Consider the following 19,329-nt stretch of genomic DNA (forward strand, 5'->3'; position numbering starts at 1 on the left):
CCAGCTTATACTTCCTCTTTTTCCCAGACACAAATATGCAAAAGCACAAAAACCTCCCCCATAAACACTCTTCAAATAATTTATACACATGCATTCCCTTATCAACTATTATTTAGTGTAGCTATTTCTTTCTGACTTCCTCTCATGTTCCTACCGTGGCTTTTCTTTTTTCTTTATTGAGCCAATACTAAATATTTGTAGAAAATGAACTATAAAATATCAATGGGTGAAAAAGGAAAAAGTAAGTTTCACCCATAATCCCACAACTTCAACAGCGGTTATTATTGGTTATATTTTTTTTAATCATATTATGGGTTCTTTCAGAAAATATATGTACTCATTTTGTTTTCCTTTTATTAATTCTGGGATCATATCAATTGTATGGTTTTGTAAACTAACTTGTTTTTTTCTTAATATCTTATGCACATATTCCTGTGTAACATATTCTGCTGCATAATTTCTAATAGCTGTGCAATATTCCATTGAGTGAATATAGCAAAATGTCCTTGATCATTTTCTCATTATCAAAAAAAAAAAAAAAAAAAGGATTTTTACTCTTTTATTTTCCCAAGCAATGCTGCAGTGAACATTTTTCTATTTTCACAAACATGCCCAATTATTTTCTTAAGCTAAATTCTTAAAAATATACTTATGGAGTCATATTATAAGGTTATATATGTAGCCAAACTACAATCATAAAGCCATGTTTCATTCTGCTAGGAATGTCAAAATACCATTTATTCTCAGCCTTACCATTTTATAAGCCCAAAGGTATTTGATTATTGTTCTTATTTGCCTGTTTGTTTGTTTTTTGTTGTGTTTTGTTGTTTGTTTGATTTTTTAATGCATGAGGTTGAAATTTGTTTATGCATTTCTTGGCCATATGAATACATTTTATGTATTATCTCTTTATGCCATTTTGCCATTTTCCTATGGACATGTGCCTTTTTGTTGCTATATAGTAGCTTATTATATACTGTGAGTATAAATGAATCACTTAAAAGTTAATATAGATTCTGATATTTTTCTAATTTATCATTTGATTTTTTTTACATAGTTTATAAAAGTACTTCTTGCCATTTTGAAGTATTTTATGTAGCATGTTTTCCTTCATGTTTTTCCTCCAAATAGAATTTTACTCTGAAATATTTCAATTTTACCATAATATGAACTTTAAAATGTGAAGACCAGTATAATCAATTTCAAATATGTGAAACCTCTACTACCAAATGAGAAAAGTATAGTTTTCTCTTAATATTTAGTATTCCATTGTATGGATTGCTATGAACTGTTTTTACTCACAACATTTCTGCCACCAAATGTGTGGGTTTTCCATACCAAGAAATTCTTTAATTCTCTGCAGACACCAAATGGGTGTGCCACAAGTCCATTCAATTCTGACATTAACTAGCTGGGGTTATCACAGACACCACAAATGTAGGAATTCAGCCTCACAAGACTGCCTCCCCTTCAGATGCCAGTCCCAACTCCCAGGCCTGCTATGCTTCTGACCATTGCCTATGAATTAGGTGTTTCTTTGATCCCCTCCTCAGATTCAATAATTTGCTAGAATAGCTCGCAGAACTGAAGAAGGCACTTTACATACCATTATCAATTTATTATAAAGGATTCAACTCAGGAACAGACAAATGGAAGAGATGCATAGGGTAAGATATTGAGAGGGGGTGCTATAGAGTGTCTTTCCACGCCCTTTCTGGGTGTGCCACCCTCCCAGCACCTCAACGTGGTCACCAACCGAATGTCCTCAAACCCATCATTTATGGATTTTTATGTAGGTCACATTACATAGGCATGGTTAAATCCTTGGCCACTGGTGAATAACTCAGTCTCTAGCCTCTCTGCCCTCCTCCCCATCCCTGGAGTACAGCAATGTGTGCATGTGGGGTGGCAGGAGGGTAGGGGCCGGGGAGGCCAAAAGTTGCAACCCTCTAATCACATGGTCGGTTTCTCTGGCAACCAGCTCCTATCCTGAATCCATCTGGGGACCCACCAAGAGTCATCTCATTAGCATACACTCAGATATGATTGAAAGGGCTTATTATGAATAACAAAAGATGCTTCTCTCATCCCCATAACTCAGGAAATTCTAAGGATTTTAGAAGTTCTTGTGCCAGGAACCAGAGGATGAAGACCAAATATATATATTTCTTGTTAGATCACAATATCCAGTTGCCATAGTTTTTCTGACTAATCCCTGATAAATGGAAACTTGAGTTAATGTTCTAGTGCATAATCTTTGGACATTTGTCATAGCATTTCCTTAGAATATATTTCTAAATACGGAATTATTGAATGTAAAATATGAATAGTTTTTTAAATCTTTTTAAATAATTTACTAGTCTGTCTTCTAAAAAGGGAACCAATTTACATTCCCATCGGTGTATCAAAGGGCTGACTAATTCTTTCCTATCTACTAGCACAGGGTATTGTCAGTCTTGTTTATCTTGCATGTGGATAAACAAAAATAATTTTATGCAATTTTAATTTGTAAATGTAAAAGTTTTATAAAGAGAGTAGAAGCACTGAATTTGAGGAAGTCTTGGAAGTCAGGCTGAGTTTAGGCTCGATGCAGAAAAGAAAGTAGGGGAGCCTGTATCTGTTGCTGGCTTGGAAGTGACGTAATAGAGTTGGAATTTTAGCAAAATCATTTTGATGATTAATCTGTTATGAATCAGGTATTATTAAATAAAATTCAACAATGACATAACAGCAAGAGTTATAACTGAGTTGAGGAAGAAACTAGAGGGTATGATGAGAGATTGAAGATACAAAGAGAAGAGCATTTCAGGGTTCCCTATTTGGGAGTCAGGCATAACAGTAATATGTGTATAATTATAATAGGGACGTCAATAAGGAGAAAATTATTAGATTGCTTAATCTGAGATCATTAGGGGCTAGGGAGGTGGAGGAAATATCTACTTTGGGGACCATTACAAGTTAAATAGGGAAGAAGTAAGCAGGGCAGAGGAGAGAGTTTAGGAATATCTCCATGATGGCCTGAGAGAACATCAGTAAGTATCATGCTTGCACTTCTTGCATTACAAACGAAGGTGTAAGAGCAATGGGCTAAGGGAGGGGCTGAATTTTCCATAAATTAGAATGTAATTTGCTAATTGGTTGAGAGGTTGTGGAATAGAAAGGAGAACAGCAGAGCAGCCTTTGTTGAGACCTAGAATCATAGGAAGAAAGAATTTTAGAGATTGTCTAGTTTAGTAGTTTTCAAATTAAAAACTCATCGGAACTTGCTTGGACTTAACAGGTTGAATATTTTGAAGAAGGTACTCAAGGAAGACACTCTGTGTACGCGCACTTGCGTGTGTTCATGTGTGTGACAAGGGAAGGATACAGGTGTAGAACTGTTCCATGGTTTTATCCACTATTTAACCATTTCGTACACTAGGTGTTTGTGTAAGATTTTATTTAAAAAGCGTATGGTGGTCTTAAAAGATTTGAAACCTAGTTACCCTATGCTTACAAGTGGGATAAAAATAGTCTTGAAGACACTAAATACTTTATTTAAACTCATCCCTTTAGACTATGTAGTGAGTGCCTGCTTTGGGCCATGGACTGAGATAGGGACTAGAAGAAGTACAGCAGCTAATAAGACCAAACAGTCAAGGGGAGGAAGCAGAAATTGATCATAACCACCACACAGATGCTTGTATACATACAAAATGAGATGTCTTCTAAAAGGACAGGTCTTAGTTCAGACAGCCTTTCAGCTTTGTGTCCCACTGCCTTTCACCATGGAAATGGACCTGCCCAGACCCTGAAATGACATCTAAAACTGAACTGAAAATAAAAATAGCCCCAAATGAAGCATAAAGTAGGTAATTAATTTAACCAGGGCCTTACAAATTTAACTGAAAGAAAATCACTCCATTTGCAGATCATTAGAAACAATTATTATGTACTTCAGTGAGCGTGATCTTAATGTTGAAACTGTGCCTTTTATGTTTTCAGCAGACATTGACTATTTGGGCCACTGTCATCAACTTCAAATTCTATTACTTTGTATTGAATACCGAGTCTCCCTCCACACCTCTCCTGTCCCTGTGGTCTTTTTGGTGTCATTAGCATCTCTTGCCTCAGGAACTATTGACAGACTGATATCAGCAACTTCTACTGAGGTCCTTTTAACTTTGTCATGGATCAATGTATGCATCGCAATTTATTTTATTTTTATGGCTTTACACCTTCTATTATAAAAGCAATGCAGGTTCATTGAAGGAAATTTGGAACAAATGGATAATAAAATAACAGAAAAGAAACCACCCATAACCCCACACAGAAGTAACATTTTTTTACCATATTGGTGTGCATCAAGTATTTTATTTGCATAAATGAACACTCCTCTGTGAAACATGATTATACTATATCTTCCATTATATAATTCACTTTATACACATATTTTACAAACATTATTTAATATAAGTTTCTACTATGTATTTTTTAATTACTGCACTATAATAGTAGCTTATATTCATTTAAAATTACCTTTGTGTCATTCACCACCAAAAAGTAAATTTAATGTATTATCTCGTTTAAATTCATAGCAGCTACATAAAGTAGTCACTGTTCCCATCCCCATTTTACAAAAAGGGAATGAAACACAGTAGAGGTTGGGAAATTGGCCCAAGATTTCTTAGCATGGAAGTGGCAGAATCAGGATTTGAACCCAGGACTATAACTCTGTAACCCATGATTTTTCAAGCTGACTGTATAATGTATATAACATACCATTATTTTTATAATTGGACTATTCCAATTTACTGGTAGTGGAAACTTAGATTTGTACCTGTTAATTTATTTTAAAGAAAATTGCAATAAATGTTCTTACAGATAAGTCTTTTCCTCCCATGCATGATAATTTCTTTAAGATAAATTCCAGTGATTAAAATTGTTAGTGTCCAAGGGTTAGTTGTACAATTTATGGCATCTAATTTTTATGCAAACTTAAACCTTCAGGCAGCCCAGCCTAGCATACATGTATTGAAAACTAGAAGCAATAGAACATTAAATTCAAATCGTTTCTTGATTTCTAGAAAATCACATCACTACTGTATATCTTGTGGAAAACAAGTTAATAATCCTGTTCTGACCTTAGAGTTATGAAATATTTTAGAAGTCTAAAAGGTCATTCGTGTGAATTCAAATTTGACAAAATCCTTAAGGTGCAGGTGCCCTGCATGTATAATAATCTCTCAGTAAGGGCATAATGACTGATTAGTCCAGAACTGGAAAATGTCCTGTATTTCCTATTTTTGTGATATTTGACCTAAGGAAATGTTCGCCTGAATCCTTTGATAATTGCAGAGATCATCTAGAAGCTGCACAAATGACATATTGGAGGATTAAGGTCAATGGTCTTCACTGACCTATTGTACTTTAGCAAATACGTCAAGGAATTATATCTACCATTGCTTTAATAGAAATTCCAACTGTGCTTGTTTTTAATATCGGTCTGTCAGAAAATTCCTTTATATGTGGAAATTATTGATGGCAGGTATTAAGCTGCAGTAGCACTTTGGAAACAATTTGAACTTTTTGTACTTTAGCATTTCCCAAACTAAAAATTAAAATTATATATATATATATATATATATATATATATATATATATATATTTAAATTAATATATATACATATAGTTATGTATACATATATACTTATACTTATATGTGTCGTGTGTGTGTGATCTGGAAATTTGACTTTCCTTGAAAAGTCTAGAATCCCCAGTTGTAAACCAGTACTATCCAAGATCCCTCCTGCACCATTAAAAGGAAAGTTCTTGTGAAATAATTTCCATATTTAGGATGAGCTATGCAATGAAGATTCATTTTTGTTGTTTTTTGAACTTTTAAATCACCCTATGTTGTAGCATTCTCTCCAAATTACTTCTATACATTCCTTACCTAACCATCCACTCAATAAGTGCCATGGGTTAAGAAGAAAATTGCTCACAACGCTGGGCACAGGTTTTCCCTAGCCAGCACTAGCACTGGGTCCTCAGGGTTGGTGCTGCACATGCACTCGATTTCACATAACTGATCCCCCATTGGCACTGCTGCCATTGTTCTCAACTCCTGCCTTCCTGTATTTATGCACCATAATTGTGGATTGGGTTCAAAATCCTCAAACCTATTTTTTCTCATTGGTAATGTTGGGTTATTAGGGAAGCCCTACAACCTAGTAGTACTGTGTTTCCCTGAAAATAAGACCGGGTCTTATATTAATTTTTGCTCCAAAAGACGCATCAGGGCTTATTATGTTCAGGGTATGTCATCCTGAAAAATCATGCTGGGGCTTATTTTCTAGTTAGGCCTTATTTTGGGGGGAACACGGTATATAGGACTATGGGATCAGATAGAGCTAGTTTGGAGTCCCAGCTCCCTCACTCACTGTGACGATGAGTAGTTATTTAAACTTGTTGCCATTTCCTCATCTGTGATTTGGGCATAATAAGTGTACATATATCATAAGGTTGTGAATGAAGATTAAAGAAGATAATGCACGGGAAGAACATAGTGAGTTTCCAGACTCACAATAAATGGTTAGAAGCCTAAAGCTCAAGGAGTAGATTTCAGGTTTGCAAAGCTGTTTCTTGACAGCAACAGGACTAGAATTCAGACTTACCAGTGACACCAAATCCTGTGTTCATACCACTTATCGCCAATCCAGGTCAACATTCCTAGGGCCCCCTATTACTGGATTTTATTGCTCTCTTACTGAGATTTAGGAATAAATTCCTCTATATGCTCAAACTTTTCCTCAGTGCCATTTTCCCCACCTCCCAGGAACAAAAACCCCATTTCTCCTTTAGCTTTTATGTCTTCTTTATTCATCATTGTCGTCCAACTTTAATTCTCTTCAACATTAATTCTCTATCTCTTCAGTTATTTTTGGAAGTTCTCAACAGCTGGGTACATCACCCTTTATAGCCTGTCTTTGTAAGCAGCCCATCTCTAAAGCTGTCATGCGAGAACCCAGGCTTCTCTTCCTCCAATATAGTGTAAGAGTTAGGAAACAGGTTCTGAATTCAGTCACCTAAGTTTGAAGCCATCTTTTGCCACAAATCACAATTCTGTCACTTTTTAGCTTCGAGACCTTGGATACGTTTTCTGCCTGAATTTCTTTATCTATGAAACAGAGATGGAAATTCTACCTACCTCGTTGAGTTGCTGTGAAGATTAAATTAATGAACGTATGCCAAGCTTTCACAAAAGTGCTTGGAACATATTAAGCACTATACAAATTTTATCCCTAAATTTAATAATTATTTATCTATAATTATAATAATTATTGTTATTTGTTAAAGATGTCTACATGTAGCTCAGAGCTATTAGCTCTTCCAAATTCATCTCCTTACTTCCTGCTGTCATCCAATAGATACTTATCTTACTTGAATGATATATGAACAAATATCTGAGAAATGCCTGAAACTATGCTTAGCACAACGGAAGCACTCATAAAACGCTAGCCCTTTTTGTTGACTCTGCACCCCTCAGCAATTGACCCTGTTTGCCCTTGACTTTCTTCTCGAAAGTTTCTTCCTTCGGATTTGAGACCTTATTCTTTCTGGGCTCCAGCTCTGTTTCTAATATTCGATCTTCCTCTACAATTTTTCCTGTATGTACATACTTGTTCATCTCCCACAGAGCATAAACTCCTTGAGGGCAATGGGAATACTTTGTCTTTCTTCCCAGGATCTTACACATAGTAAGAATTTAGTAAATCTTTGCTGACTTCAATATTTTTCTTGATTCTTTTAACTCCGTACAGAAGGATTCTTTATTTTCCCAACTCCAGTCAGGTTTAGCTATACAGAAGCCCAAATACACTCTGGTTTTTCTTACCACTCATAATTGTTTTACTTCAAATATCTTAAATTCTAAAATCTCTCTCTCTGATGCTAACTTATTATTACGTGTCCATTTCACTTTCAAATATATTTACACTAATAATGACTAATGTAATATTGAGTTCCTATAATCTAGGTACTGTATTAGTTTCTTTGCATATCTTATTTCACTTAATATTCACAACAATTCTATGGTTGCTATTATGCTTGTTTTACAGATAAGGGACTTAGGCTCCAAGAAGTCAAGTGATTGTCCCAAGGTCCAGAACTAGTGGCTTTGGCAGAGTCAGGCTGCACATTGATGCCTCTTTGATCTTTTCTGTATGCCATTTTGAAAGTTTAACATGTGAAATGTCAACATGAATATTCTAGACAATAATTATTACAGCAGTTCTGAGGAATGAATTTTTTTAAATAAGATGCTTAGCTTTTAAAAGAATGTTTAGTTCCTATCTATTGGCTTTCTCATTGCATCTACTAATGCTTCACAAAACAGATAGTCTCCAAGCACCTCAGAGAATGTGGCATTTGACTACCAGGCCTCTTGTCAGAGCTAGCTGCAATTGTGTTAGAAATTGGCTCTCCAGCTGGGCTGGACTGCAGTTAGGAAACAAGATTGTAGATGGTGAACTGTCACTGCTGAGATGTGAACCAGACATGAATGTTAAGCAATTGTGTCCACAATTTGCAACCCAGGAACTGCCAAATTGACAGCTAGACTAAACCATAGCAGCATAGGAAGATGTGGCTGGTTTCTCCGTGCAGTCAATACAAAGTCTTATATTGTACTTTGATGAATATAATCTTACTGTCCCATAAACCGAGATGCTGTCAATTACGAATCTCAGTTAGATTCTTAGCAAGCATTTCATGTCTGAGCACCCTTGTAAGCCTCGTAATGACCCTAACTCTAGTTGCTTTGGATTAGTCTTTAAAGGGAGCATGCAGTTCATTAAGCATGTAGAAGCTCCAAAGGCAGCCGAGCTTCTCTCCATGAACTAAGTAGGTTTCTTGCATTTTATCTAGGACTAGATGAAAGGGATCCGTAATGCTCTGCTAGAAATAAGTCTTGACTCACTGAGGGACTTGAACAGATATAGTGAGTGTACGAAATGAATAATATTAGTAATGAGCAAAACTTAAAAGGAAAGTCTAAAGGCTTGGGGGGTTTTCTGTCTCTTTTAGAAGAGCATGTACCAAATGATTGTTTTATCTCATTTTTACTTTGAGGATTTCTTTCTTTCAGGTTGAGATAGCCATTTGGTATGTCACCAGATAGAAAATCGATTTACTTTCCTCACCATCCTGTCACATGTTGCTTTGCCATCCATTTCCTTCATGCAAGGGGCATTTTCAAATTCCTATTATGTGCCAGGTACTGGGGTTGGAAATGAAGAGTTCTTTGATACAAAAATCAAATGTACCTGACCTCTAGAAGCTCCTGGTCTAGTGAGGGAGACAAGTGCATATTGTAGGAGCACAGTGGGGAAGATGTGCCTCGTATATTATGGGAACCCACGTTAAGAGCAAGTTGCCAGCATGGAGGGGGTCAGAGAAGGCTTTTAAGAGCTAATAACACCTAAGTTTCGAGAGAAGAGTAGGAATAGTTTCAGAGACAAGAAGTTCCCAGACATCCTCTACATTATAGGATTACTGCACAAATCAAGAGCCCATTATATTTCAAATGTCAACAATTAAAGAAGCTATCAGAACTTTAGAGTGGCTATTTTTTATTACCATATAGTCAAGTAATTTTTCTGAGGAACGTATTTCTTGGGCCAGAACATGTTCCTGGTAAAATGTCACTATACCCTCTTGTATGAAGATGTGCATTGTTTAGCCACATGTGTGCTTCGTTACACATGGATATATCACCCTTATGAGTAGACTCACTGGCTTCGAAATTTTGAAAGTCAAGAAGTGTGAATCTAAAGAGAGTTGAAAGCAGGGGACTCTAACTAGTAAATGCTTTTAGCACACGCTCTGTGGCCTATGGGAACGTGCACAGAGGTTACCAACATATGTTTTTGAGAAGCAATTTTGAGAGAGTGCTACGTGAATGTATTGGAAGTTAGTCACACTAAGAAAAGAAGTAGCCAGATCCTTTCTATAGTATCTTTAATCCTGTCTTTAACTGCCAAAATTCTGGTCATTAGAAAACCTGAGGATGTGTAATAGAGCATCTTTCAGGGAGAAAAAATCCTGAGTTTAAATTTGCAATGTCTGTCACTGGTTAAAGTAAAATAACAGTTAGCTGCTTCAGTGTATATTTTTACAGATTCTAAAAGTGTTTGTGTTTTTTGTTTTTTTTCTTAAAAATTAAGAGGTGTAAATTGGCCCATGTAGCTTACAAGGTAAGTATGTGTTTAATTTTACAAATAACTCAAGAATAACTCTATGGCTGTTTATGCATTACATCCTTTGGAAAGTGGTATATGACAAAGACACATTTGATATAAATAGTATAGATATGGAATTAGTACTAACCATGTATAATGTGCACCCTTAGTTTGCCCTCTCAAATTTGGGCAAAAACGTATACAGGAAAATATGGTATATCCTGTCTTTATTGTTGATCAGTTTAGCTGGAGGTTTATCAACTTCATTGACCTTTTCAAAAACCAACCTTTCACTTCATTGATTGTCTATATTGTTTATTTATTTCACTGATTTAATTCTTATCTTTGTTATTTCCCTGTCTATTTTGGGTTGACTTGATCTTCTTTTTCAAATTTCTAAATTTTAGGCCTTACTATTTTTATAATATAATCAGTTAAACTATAAATTTCTCTAAGCACTACTTTAGTTTTCCCCTACACATCTTGTTGATATTTTCATTCACTTCAAAATATTTTCTAATTCCCTTGAGGTTTATTCCTTGAGTCATGGATATCAGAATTGCATTGTTAAATTTCTAAATATTGAGTAAATTCCAAATACCATTTTGTATTCTTTTAACTCAATTTTGATCAGGTATTATACTCTGTATATCTGTAATCATTTTACATGTATTGAGACTTGGTTTTTGGCTCAGAATGTGGTCTATCTTGTTAAATATTCTTGAAAAAATGTATATTCTGCAATTATTGACTAAAGTTATAAATGTCAGTTAATTAAGATATTTGATAGTTGTTTAAGTCAGACTTAATATTGTAGCTTATTACTTACATATGTCGCCTATTATGATTCTGTCACTTGTCTTATCAGTTGTTGGTAGAGGAATGTTAAAATCTCCAATTCTATGTACGGGCTTGTCTACTTCTCTCAGTTGTATCAGTTTACGCTGTATGTATTTTGAAGCTCTGTTACTGAGTGCGTACACACTTAGAATGGTATTATATTTTGTTGAAAAATCGATCCCTTTATCAGTATGAATGTCCCTTTTCATCCTAATCAACTTTGCCTGAAATCTACTTTGTCCTAAATTAACATATCTCCTCCAGACTTTTTTCGTCAGTTGATACTATAGTATATCCTTTTCATCCTTTTTAAAAAATGGTATATTTTAAAAACAGATATATTTCATTCTTTACAGTTAAAATAAGTTTACTGTAGATAACATATAGTTGGTCTTGCTCTTTTCCAAGTCTGAAAACTGCTACCTGTTAATATGTGTAGTTAGATTACTTATATTTAATGTACTTTTCTATATGGGTTTAAATCTATGAGAATGCTATTTGTTTTCTATTCATCTAATCTGTTCATTATTTCTGTTTCCTCTCTTCTGCCTTCTCTTTAGTTAAGGATTTTTATATTTCATTTTATCTCTGATATTACTTTATTAGTTATACCTCCTTAGAAATAGTTGTTATCCTAGGATTGACAATATACATCATTAACTTATTGTAGTCTATCTTCAAAATGATATTTACTGCTTTATGTGTAATGTTAGAATCTTACAAAAATATACTTCCATTTCTTTTTGTTTCATTGCTGTGTACTATTGTCATATTAACAAATACAATAATACATTTTTATTATGTTTGTTTTAATCCACATAAATATATATTAAATATATTTTTGAATTACAAAAGCTGCCTTTATTTTTATCCACATATGCAGTTTCTTGCTTTCTTTATTCCATTGTGTAGGATCAAATTTCCATACGATGTCATTTACCTTCTACCCAAAAGACATCCTTCAACATTCTTGTAGTTTAGTTTGGTGGTGATGAATACTCTCAGTTTTCTTTTTTTTTTCCTAAAAATGTCTTTATGTCGTCTCTATTTATGTCATATCCATTTTGGATATGTACTTATATTTTGTTAAGTTTCTTTTTATTTTCTCCCAGCATTTTAAAGATGTTCCCTTGTCTTCTGTATTGCATGGTTTTCAACAAGATACAAAAGGCTTTTTTTATCTTTTCTTCTCTTTTTGCTGTCCTTTGGTTTCTATTAAGATATTCTCTTTATCGCTGGTTTTCATCAATTTGATCATGAGGTGTCACGGTTAGGTTTCTCTGTGTTTATCAAGCTTGGGTTCATTGAGCGTCTTGGGTATGTGGGTTTAGTTTTCATCAAATTTGGAAAATGTTTGGTCATTATTTTTTCAAAAATTTTTATTTTCTTTATTCTCTCCCCTCTCCTTCTGAGATTCCAGTTATATTATATTTTATTTTTGATATTTTTCCACTGGTCACTGAAACTCTATTCATTTTGTTTTCATGCAGCTTTGCGTTTTTCATTATACTTTTTCTTTTGAGATAATTTTATATTCATATGCAGTTTGTGAGACAATATCTCATGTACTGTTATCTAGTTTTCTCCAATGGTGACAACTTGAAAAATTATAATACAATATCACAACCAGGATATTGATATTGATACAGTCAAGATACAGATGATTTTTATCACCACAAGAATCCATCATCTTGCAATTTTACAGCCACAATCACTTTCCTTTCAGGCTTATCTCCTCCTTAACTCCTGACAAATACTAATATGTTCCCCATTTCTATAATGTATCATTTTTCAAGAATATTATGTAAATAGAATTATGCAGTATGTAATCATTACAGATTGGCTTTTTTCACTCAGCATCATTTTCTGGGGATTCATCCAAGCACTTGCATGTAGCAATAGTCTGTAGTTTTCCATGGTATGGATATACCTGTTTGTTTAAATATTTTCATATGGATTGATGCCAATTTTCTAGTGGTTATTAATAAAGCTGATTTTTAAAAAGTTTTTTTAAAATAGTTCTGTGTGTGGGTGTGTGTGTGTGGGGTGTGTGTGTGTGTGTGTGTATGTGTGTGTTTTACCTTCAGGTTGGTGATCCATTTTTGGTTAATATTTTTAAGATATGATATTTAGGTCAAGATTCATCTGGTTGACTATGCATTGGTTGAAAAGGTTATCCTGTTCACTGAATTTTGCACCTTTTTCAAAAATGAAGTAGGTATATTTGTGTGAATTTGTTTCTGGGCTCTCCATTCTGTTCCATTGATTTCTGCATGTATCTTTCACCCATTACCACACAGCTTCAATTAGTCTTGAAATCAAGCAGAGGCATTGATCCCACCTCATCTTCTTTTCCACAAATGTTTTGCTGTTATACTTCCTTTCCCTTCCATATATTTTTTTTTGGGGAAAATATCTATATATACAAAAATTTTGCTGGGATATTTGATAAGAATTTGCATTAGTCCTGTATATTAACTTTGGGAGAATGCGTGTTTATAACATTGAGTCTCCCAATTCATAAACACAGTGAGTGCATCTATTAATTTATCTATCTCTGGTTTCTTTCATCCGTGTTTTGTAGTTATCAGCATACAAATCCTATAGCTGTCTTGTTAGATTTGCACCTAGTATGTCATTTTATTAGTGATTGCAGCTGTCATTGTCTTTTTAATTTAACTCTCCATGTGTTCATTAATAGTATATATAAATACAGTTGATTTTTGCATGTGTATCATGCATCCTATTAACTTGCTGAACTCATTTTTGAGTTCTAGAAGTTTGTAGATTTCTTAGGATTTTGAGACAACCATGTCATAAGCAAATAGAAACAGTTTTATTTCTTCCTGTCTGATCTATAATCCTTTTGTTTCCCTTTCTTGCCTTATTCACTGGCTAAATCTTTTAGCACTGTTACACAGAACGATGAGAATAAACATCCTTGTCTTGCTCCCAGTCTTGAGAGAAAAGCATTTGGTCTTTTACTAAGTATAATCTTAGTTATGGATTTCTTTCTCAAGTTCAGGAGGTACCCGTTTTTCCTATATTCTGACATTTTTTTTCTTTATATTACAAATGTGTGTTGAATTATATCAAATGCTTTGTCTGCATTGATTTACGTGATGATGTGAATTTTTTTCTTTACTCTGTACATATGGAGAGTGGCATTGATTGACTTTTGAATAACGAACCAGCCTTGCATGCTGCAATAAATTTTATTTGGTCTTGTTACATAAATTTTGTATACATATTGTTATATTCTATTTGCTAATATTTGAAAGATTTTTTGTATTATTATTGACAAATTATAATTCATCTGTAGTATTGATTTTCTCCTTCTTCTTCTTCTTCTTCTTCTTCTTCTTCTTCTTCTTCTTCTTCTCCTCCTCCTCCTCCTCCTCCTCCGCCTCCTCCTCCTCCTCCTCCTCCTCCTCCTCCTTCTTCTTTTATTTTTGTATTCTCTTTGCCTGGCTTTGATATCAAGGTAATAACTAGTTTCATAAAGTATACTAGAAAGTATTTTATTTCCTGTTTTTTGGAAGAAATTGTAGAATCAATATTAATTCTTCCTTAAATGTTTAGCAGAATTGTCTAGTGAAACCATCTGTGACTGAAGATTTCTCTTTAGGAGACTTTAAATTATGAATTAATTTTTTCACAGTTATAGGGCCATACTAATTCTCTATTTCATATGAACAAGTTGTGGTTGTTTGTATTTCTTTTGAGAGATTAGTCCATTTCACATAAGTTGCCAAATTTATGTTTGCAGAGTTGTTTGTAGTAGTTCCTTATTATACTTTTAATGTCATCAGAGTATATAGCAATATCCCATTTCAGTCCTGATGTTGGTTATTTGTGTGTTCTCTCATAGTTTCCTTGTCACTCTTTTATTGTCAAATTTATTGATCTATTCTGTGAACCAGCTCTTTATGTCAATAATGTTCTCTATTGTTTTTCTGTTTACAATTTCATTCCTTTCTGCTCTTATCTTCCTTATTTTCTTCATGCTATTTGCTTTGGGTTTATTTTGCTTTTTTTATTCTAAGTTCTTGAGTTGGGGACTTAGATTATTGATTTAAGACCTTTACTCTTTTCCAATATACTTAGTTCTATAAATCTCTGTCTCTCAGCACTGCTTTAGCTGTGCACTTGTCAAGTATGTATATTCTGCTATTATTAAGTGGAGTGTTTTATAATTGTTAACGAGATACTATAGGTTAATGGTCTTGTTAAGTTCCTCTGTGTTCTTGATGGCTTTCTGTCTAGTTGCTATATTATTAATTGGTGATGATGCCTCCAACTATATTGTGCATTTGTCTATTTCTCCTTCATTTCTATCAGCTTTTGCTTTGCATATTTTTCAATTTTGTTGTTTGGTGCTTATACATATATACATTATTATGGCTTTCTGCTGTATTGACACTTTTGCTATTCCTCTTATTATTATATAATATCTTGGTCCTTGATAATTTTCTTTGCATTGAAATCTGCTTTTTCTGATATTAATATAGCCATTCCTTCTTTCTTCTAATTGATGTTTGCATTATATATATATATATATATATATATATATATATATATATGTGTGTGTGTGTGTGTGTATATGTATATAATGTATACATATATACATTTCCATGCTTTTACTTTTTATTGGCCTATTTCATTATATTTGAAGTGAGCTTCACATAGACAATATATAGATATATAGTTGGGTCATGTTTTTTAACCCACTTCCTAAATTTGGGCCTTTTAATTGGTGCAATAAGCCATTTACATTAATGTAGTTATTGATATGATATAGCTTGTCTGCCATTTTTTCTGTTTGTTGTTTTTGTTTGTTTTGGGTTTGTTTTTTGTTTGTTTTTGTTGTTTTTTTTTGTCCTGTCTTCCTGTAGGTTACTTTATCATTTTTTTTTTTAGAATTTCATTTTGTTCCTTTCATAGAAGTTTTAAGTGTATCATTTTACTGTTTGCTCCAGCTATTACATTATATATAGCTAACTTCTCTACCAGTGGCATCATTTTACCACTTCACGTGAAGTGCAGAACACTTCACTTCCTTTTCCTTTACTCTTCTCCATTTAACTATTTGCTCCATAGACATTTAGAATCACATTAGGCATCTCATATTTGGAGACCTTGGGCATCAAGAAGGCATTAGGGACAATGGGAGATTACAGTAAATCTAGAGAAGAGGTTCCCAGAGGTAGTGGTCAATGAAAAGAGCACACAAAAGATAATTGCAATCTACTTTATACTCTTGCATCTGATAGAATTGACCTCTCACTTTTCAGAATTAAGAAACGAAGTTACCTATCTCATTATCGTGAGTGCTGGTAGTAGGGGATATGGATTAAAGAAATAAAGTATCTGGTATAAACATGGCTGTGTAGGTCAACATCTTTTTCTTAACCTGTGACAAAACATACAGATGCAATGAAGAAATGAAACAAAACTGAAAAGTTCCAGCAATGTGTGTGCATATGTGTGTGTGTGTGTGTATGAGAGAGAAAGAGAGAAAGGGAGAGAAATTGGGGAGCAAATTGAATCTGTAGACTTAAATGTAAGGGTTTTTTAGAGAGTTGATACTAGGCAGAAGGAACACAAGGAGAAAAAGAACAGGGAAAGGTAAGAAAAAAGAAAGGTGACAATAAAGATTAATATAGAAATTAAACTAGAGAAGACAAAAGCAAGAAAAAAATTAATAAAACCAATAGTTGATTGTTTGAAAAGATAAATAAAATTGACAAACCTCTCTCTAGACTCACACAGGAAAAAAGAGAGATGATTCAAATTACTAAAATCCCAAATGAAAGAGGGAACATCACTACTGGCCCTAAGGAAATAAAAAAGAGAATAAGGTAATACTACAAACAACTGTATCACAACAAATTAGATAACTTAGATGAAGTGAACAAATTTCTAGAATGACAAAAACTGCTGAAACTGGCTTCTGGTAATAGAAAATCTAGTTAAACATACAACAAGTAAAGAGATAGAATTAGTAATTTTAAAACTTCACATTAAGAAAAACTCAGGCCCAGATGGTTTCAATGGTGAATTATACCAAACAGTTAAAGAAGAATTCATGTAAATTCTTCACAAATTATTTCAAAATGTAGAAAAGGAGATAATACTTCCTAACTCATTCCATAAAGCCAGTATTATGCTGATACCAAAATAAGACAAAAATTTCATAAGACGGAACACTATAGACCAATATGATTGTGAATATAGATATAAAAAATGCTCCACAAAATTCTAGGAAATGACAACTAACAATGTATAAAAGGGAATGTACACTATGATCTAGTAGGATGTATCTCAGGGAAACGAAGTTGGTCCAACATCTGAAAATCAATTAATGTAATACACCATATCAATAGAATAAAGGACAAAACCCACAGGATCATCTAAATAGATGCAGGAAAAAAAAAAATCCTTGACATAATCCAACACACTTTTATGATACAAAGAACTCAACAAACTAGAAATGGACAAGGACTTCTTCAACCTGATAAATGAAATCTATAAAAAAAACACACAGCTAACGGTATATTTAATAAGGAAATACTGAAAGCTTCTTTTCAGTATCAGAAACAAAACAAAGATGTCTGTCCATGCCAATTTTATTCAACATTGTACGGGAAGTTCCAGCCAGAGCAAAAAAAAAGCAAAAAAATGAAACAAAGTCACCCAAATTGAAAGGAAGAAGTAAAGTATCTCTATTTGAAGAAAGCATGATCTTGTACGTATATAGAAAATCTTAAGGAATTCACTTGAAAAGATATTAGAACCAATAAAAAATTCAACAAAGCTGAAGGTTATAAGATCAACACATAAAAATAAGTTAGATTTCTATACACTAGTGAAGCAGGAATATTTCTCTGTGAGTCCCCAGATGATGTAAATGATGTTCAATCTGTCCATATTTTCTGGGTGAGTGCCGGGATCGTGTCTCGTGAAGCCAAAGAATGGAAACACAGACCAGGGAGAGGCAAAACGTTGTAAAGGAAGATAGTTTATTAGAGGCAGAAGAGGTTGCAGTTCCCAAGTGGGAGGGGGTACCCGAAACTGGGAAGCCCAGCGACAGAGGCAAAAGTTCTTACTCTTATACCTTCCCTTCCTGCTTGGGGAAGGGGTTTGGAGGCTGCTAATGGAATTCATCTATCAGGTTTGTCCTGTTTGCCCATCCTGAAAGGATTAACGAAATAACCTATTCCTATCTATCAGATCTGCTCCTTTGTCCGGCCAAAAGGGATTTGAGATAATTTATTAACCTCAAGGCATAGTCTCATATTTTTGTCCTGGAGTGAAGGAGACATTCCAGATCCTGGAGTTTCAGGATATGGCTGCTTTTCTGTTTATTCCACCAGGGACCTTCCTGTCTACCTAACAACATGCTGACTAACCTGTCTCACTAGCCATGAACACTCTGAAAGTAAAATTAATAAACAATTCTATTTATGATAGCATCAAAAAAGATAAAATATATAGGAACACATTTAACAAAAGAAGTGCAAAAATTATATACTGAAAGCTATAAAATATTGTTGAAATAAATTAGAGACCTAAAATAAATAGAAATGCATTTCATGCTCATGGATCAAACAGCTTAATGTTGTTCAAATGGCAATAATCCCCCAATTGATCTACAAATTCAATTCAATCTCTCCCTACCATAAAAACAAGGAACAAAACAATGTATATTATATCTGTGATAGATGATAAATGATGGATGGATGGATAGATAGATAGATAGATAGATAGATAGATAGATAGATATTTGTATCACTTGTACTTTCATAGTCTGGATGGATTTACAAGAAACTAATGAAAGCAGTTATGTATGGTAGTGGGTAGGTTAAAAATGGGAGAATGTGGGGACAGGGTAGCTTTATACGTTGTTTTGTTTTTTATATTCTGTGTATTATTAGTTTTTTTAAGTATGGGTGAGGGCAGAAGTACAAATCTGCTGTTCCACACTAGCAGCCTGTAATGGACACAAGGCTGGATTCATAGAATTACTAGAATCACTTAACTCATGAATTCGATAAGCTCTGTGTGTATGTAAGTACTCCTCATAGGATGTGTGGCTTCACATTCCTTTGGAATTTCAGGGAATATAACTAATACTAAGATGGGCAAGTGAGGGAGGGGAGGTCAGCTGACTAATTCCAGTGGACCTGAACTTCTTTATTTCATTTCCATGGCAGCTGTAGTTAAGACTCTCCCATGTCTCTCCAATCAGCCTTCTCCTCACGCCGTT

The 19,329-nt window shown here is 34.0% G+C and overlaps 1 protein-coding gene across 14 annotated transcripts in view; it reads left to right on the forward strand.

Moving 5' to 3' along the window:
- The window catches only part of LOC109449436 (multiple epidermal growth factor-like domains protein 6), a 717,515-nt gene that overhangs the window by 536,035 nt on the left and 162,151 nt on the right, over positions 1-19,329 (forward strand). The window lies entirely within an intron of this gene.

Source organism: Rhinolophus sinicus, chromosome 17, assembly GCF_057876585.1.
Source record: "Rhinolophus sinicus isolate RSI-liver-muscle chromosome 17, RSI-T2T, whole genome shotgun sequence".
Lineage (NCBI taxonomy): Eukaryota > Metazoa > Chordata > Mammalia > Chiroptera > Rhinolophidae > Rhinolophus > Rhinolophus sinicus.